General features: G+C 40.6%; 1 non-coding gene across 1 annotated transcript; it reads left to right on the top strand.

The window, feature by feature from the left end:
* The first annotated feature begins 530 nt into the window (after positions 1-530).
* LOC115838189 lies at positions 531-637 on the top strand. The gene has a single exon (XR_004033218.1). It is a non-coding gene; the product is annotated as a U6 spliceosomal RNA (small nuclear RNA).
* Positions 638-5,488: the final 4,851 nt, after the last annotated feature.

A 5,488-nucleotide genomic window follows, 5' to 3' on the forward strand; every position in this document is an offset into this window, starting at 1 on the left:
CCCTTTTTATGTCTTCAGTTATCACCTGCTATGGTTTGACTGTGTCTCCCAAAAAGCATGTGTTGGAAACAGAATCCTCAATGCAACAGTGTCAGGAGGTGGGGCCTGTTAGAAGGTGGGGCCTCATGGGAGGTGTTTAGTCATGAAGGCTTCACCTCCATGAATGAATTTAAGGGTTTGAGGCTGTGAGTTTGACCATTTGCTCACTCTCTCACCCTCTCTTTGCCCTCCCACCAGAAGATGACATAGCAAGAAGGCCCTCGTCAGATGCCGGCCCCTTGATCTTGGATTTCCAAGCCTCCAGAACCATGAGCCAATAAACTTCTGCTCAATATAAATTACCCAGTCTGTGGCATTGTGTTACAGCAGCAAGAACTAAGACACCACCTTATTCAAAGGCATTATCACACCACATCTAAGTTTCTGTCATAATTTGAGCTGTATACACTGCCTCAAAGCTTTGTCTCAAAATCATCTTCCTCTTAGCTGGTCAAATATCAATATTATGTTTACCATTAAAACTAACTGTAGTGCTCGCTTTGGCAGCACATATACTAAAATTAGAACAATACAGAGAAGATTAGCATGGCCCCTACACAATGATGACATGCAAATTCATGAAGCATTCCATATTTTTTAACAAAAAATTATATATATTAAAAAAGCTAACTGTAAAAGGACCTCTACTATAGCCAATGTGATAAAACAAGAAAAATAATAAGGGGTAAAATGGTTGGAAAGAAGGAAATACATTTATCATTATTAGCAGGCAATATAATTACATATGAGAACACCAAAAAAATCACAGAAAAGCTATTTGAACTAATAAGAGAGGCCAGTAAAATGGTCTAATACAAAGTATATTTGCAGCTGGACTCAATGGTTCATGCCTGTAATCCCAACACTTCGGAAGGCTGAAGTAGGAGGATTGCTTGAACCCAGGAGTCTGAGACCAGCTTGGGCAACATACCGAGACCCCTGTCTCTACAAAAAAAAAAAATAATAATTTTTTTTAAATCAACCAGATATGGTGGCACATGCCTATAGTCCCAGCTAATAGAGAGGCTGAAGTTTAAGGATCACTTGAGCCCAGGAGGTTGAGCCTGCAGTGAGCCATGTTCCCACCACTGTACTCCAGCCTGAGCAACAGAGTGAGATCATCTCAAAAAAAAAAAAGTCTATTTGTATGAAGCAATAGTTTTCCTATATATAACAATAGCCAATTAGAAATAAAACAGAAAAATCTGGTTCATGATATACATCTAGCTACCTTACTGACATCTCCGTGAGAATGTATCACAGAAATTTCAGCACAAAAGTGAATTTTGGATCTTCCACTCCAATATTTTCCTCCTCCAGTGCTCTCTAATTCCATGAAGAGCTCTTTCATCTAATTATTTGCACAAGACAGAACCCTAGGATTCTTTCCCTTTCCCCTCTCCCATACTCCCATCCCCAAATCTGTCATCAAAGCCTGATAATATACTCTACGTCCATCCACTCATCCCTCCAACCCGACTGCCTCTACGTTAGTTCAAGCCTCCATTATCTCTCACCAGGACAACTGTAGTAGCCCTCACTCTTCTCCCCTTTTGTGTTCTTGCCCTCCCCAATATGTCTCTATGAAGCAGGCATAAGGACCCTTTAAGATTTTAAGCTAAATCACACCATTTCCCAGCTGATACCCTTCAGAGGCCGATACACTCCATATCCTCAGCATCACCTGCATGCCTTGGCTTCCTGTGGTCCTGAAGACCCTTCTAGCTTTGGCTCAAGCCAATCTCCTCCTCACTCCCTGTGCTGCAGCCATGCCAGCCCCCTTTTGTTTCCTTGAATGCCCCTAGTCTCTTTCCCACTTCAGGGCCTTCGCTCTCTGTCTTTCCTCCTGGGAGTAAGAATCACTGACCTTCCTTCAAGAAGACTGAGGAGAGCCAGAGGGCATTAGTCCTTGCCAGAGATCACCCTGACTTTCTGGGCCTCAGTTTCCCTGTCTGCAACACCAACTCATTGAACTAGACATTCTCTCTGGCATTGCATGAGCTGAGATTTCAGTAAGAGTTGACAGCAATTGAACTGGTGGAGAAGGAGAATGGGAAGTGGGGAAGAAGACAGAGGGGAAATGGTCCTGGGGAAGAGGGCACAGAAACAAAAGCCTAGAAAACTATGGGTAACCACTTTCAGGGAGCTTAAAACACTGAGTGCTATTTAGCAAAACAACTCAGATCAAATCTTAACAGGATTTGGGACCATCATAAAAATCTCGTCTGAAGACAGAAAAAGCCAGTGAACTCGCCGTATTTAAATATTAAATACATGCACTATAGTGAAAATTTGGTTCTACTGCATGAAAATAATCCACATTATCCACAGCCAAGGGAAAAAAAAAAAGGCTATCCATGTAAACAGCTTCTAGCTAGCCAAAGAAAGGGATACCTTAGCTGCTTTTGTTCCTGGCTTTCACAAAGACTCCTGGCTGCCAACTCAAATCTTTCTTCCTAACAGAGCTTTGGTTTCACCCAAGGAAGCAGTCCAATTAAAACACTGCATTTCCCAGCTTCCTCTGCCAAGAGAGGTGGCCACATAGCATAGTCTGGCAAATGATACTTAAGAAGAGGCTGCTGGGTGGACTTCAGAGAGATGTCCCAAAAGGCAGGGCTGGTACATGTTCTTTTTTGCCCTTTGTTTTCCACCCTTTCTCCTTCTTCCTTCTTCGACCATCTTGTGACCTCGTGGTGATGATAAGGGACAGGCCAAGAGAATCAGAGACCGCCATGTAAATCCCACCTCTGCCACCTGCAAATTCTATGAACTTGGACAATTTGCTTAACCTCTCTGAGCCTCATTCTTGTCTGCAATCTGGGAGTCATAATGCCTCAGTTGCAATATTGTTAAGATTAATTGATATGTTCATATTGTTCTGAGAAAAAAAGATAAATTTAGATAGTTTATCACACATAGGCCACAGCACTTTGTAAACCGTATAGCTCTAAAAAAAAATGCTAAATTGTTTGTTTTTTCCTCCTCCTTATTTTGTAAGTGACAGATTGTTCTCTCGACCAAATCTAAAATACTTTAAAAATTAGGATGCTACATTTCTACATGACATTCTTTCATTATAGGAATGTCTATTTCTTTGACATCATGCCGGTCCACTTTGTTATCACATGCAGCCAGAGGTCCTTTTATATGCAGTCTGGCCACATGCAAATCACAAGTTATCTTGTATTCTCCAACTTTGCCATTAAAGTTAACTTGGGCCAGGCGCGGTGGCTCACACCTGTAATCCCAGCACTTTGGGAGGCCGAGGTGGGCAGATCACAAGGTCAGGAGTTCGAGACCAGCCTGGCCAACATGGTGAAACCCCATCTCTACTAAAAATACAAAAATTAGCTGAGCGTGGTGGTGGGTGCCTGTAATCCCAGCTACTCAGGAGGCTGAGGCAGGAGAATCGCTTGAGTCCGGGAGGCGGAGGTTTCAGTGAGCCGAGATCGTGCCATTGCACTCCAGCCTGGGCGACGAGAACAAGACTCTGTCTCAAAAAAAATTAATAAATAAAAAATAAAGTTAACTTGTATTCTTCAATTTTAGCACTAATTATCTTATAAGTAAACCAGAAATTTCAGATGCAGAATTCTTAAAAAAAAAACCTCTCTTTTCAAAGGTGTAGGTCTCTTTTATTGAGCATTTGATGGGTCTCATCAATCTAGAATTCCACATCCTTCAGTTCTAGAAATTTTCCTTAAATTATATCTTTGATGATGTTTGCCCTTTCATTTTCTGTATTCTTTCACTCTTAAATTCCTGTTTTTTGGATATTGGACCCCCTAGTCTGTTTCTCTAGTTTTTCTTATCTTTTTCTCTCCTTTCCATTTCTTTGTAGATATCACTTTCTTTTTGAAATATTGACTCAACTTTATCATTCAATCCTTCTGGTGAATTGTTCATGTTTCAGCATTTTTTGCTTTTAATTTCTTTGAGTTTCTGGTGTTTTATTGTTCTCTGAATTCTGTGTGTTCTTTTCATCAGCATTCCTTGTTTCATGAATGCCATATCTTTCTATCTTGTGTTGTATCTTTGAGAATGTTAATGCTTTTAAGATTTCTTCTCCCTGCATCGTCTAACTCCTCTAGGTTGCTTTTTTTCTTTGCTTATTTGTTGGGGTCTCTGTCCTTCATGGTAAAGGCTTTTCTTAAATGTCAAGTGACCTTTGGTTTTCTGCTCATATTAAACACTGAGACACTAAAAATTTATTGGGACCTCTGAGCTTTTCAACTAACAGTCATACAAGGAGATCTGAACAGGACATTTTGTTGAGAAGACTCCAATGTCAGTGTCTTTAGGGCTCTACTCCTGGGCTTGTCATATGCTCCAAAAAAGAATCTTTCCATCTTCTGCCTGGCTACCAGCATTCTGGGAGGTGAGTGGGATCTTAACATTGAGAATAAATCTCAATCATGTCACTTGCATGCAAGAAATCCCAAATGATTCCTCACTGTCTACAGCTTAGAGTCTATACAAGTAAAGCAGTTAAATCTTGCTCATTCCAACATGCTATTCCAAAATTAACGCTCAGCCAGCTCCCTTCCTACCCACATTCCAACTTCCAACTGGACCCATTTACTTATAAGTTCTGTGAGTTTCCTGTGTCTTAGCCACAAGTCATCTGCACCCTTCCCCTCTCACATCCCCCAATAGCTCTGAAGAGGCATCTGTCTTGCGCCCTTTTTTATGCAGAGTAATTGGACTCAGACTGAGCTCCCCTAAAGCTCCAACACCTACATCTGTCACTGATGTGTATAACGCAAAGGACTCTAAGGAGACGGGAACCACCCTCCCTAGAAAGCCATGGGGAATTCTAAATAATAAACACTTATTTCTAATCACACAAACTAAACAACCCAATCACTTAGATATTTTTAAGTGCTCTCCTGGATAATATTTGAGCTAAAGAGCAAAAATCAAAACTGCAAACAGACTAGTTAAAAACAATGGAAAAGAGAAAACATGTAAGAAATCTCATGGGATGAGACAAAGCTGATTCATAGGCAAATCTGTAGCCTTAAATGGCCTTTATGGCTAATCAGAAAAGAATAAAAATAGGTAAAATAAACTTTCATTTAAATAATTTGGTTTTAATAAAAGATCAAAATAACCAGGGGAAGAAAGTTGTAAAACAGTTAAAAGCAAATATTATTGATTAGTAATCTTAACAATCAGAAAGACAGTAGGATTAATAAATAAATTTTAGAGTTGGTTCATGAAACACCTTTACTTCTACCATTAGAAGAAACACAAACAGGCCAGGCGTGGTGGCTCACATCTGTAATCCCAGCACTTTGGGAGGACAAGGCAGGTGGATCACTTGAGGCCAGGAGTTCCAGACCAGCCTGGCCAACATGGCAAAACTCTATCTCTACAAAAAATACAAAAATTAGCCAGGCATGGTGGTGCACTTATAGTCCCAGCTACTTGGGAGACTGAGGCAGAG

The sequence above is a fragment of the Nomascus leucogenys genome, chromosome 13 (assembly GCF_006542625.1).
Source record: "Nomascus leucogenys isolate Asia chromosome 13, Asia_NLE_v1, whole genome shotgun sequence".
Taxonomy (NCBI): Eukaryota; Metazoa; Chordata; class Mammalia; order Primates; family Hylobatidae; genus Nomascus; species Nomascus leucogenys.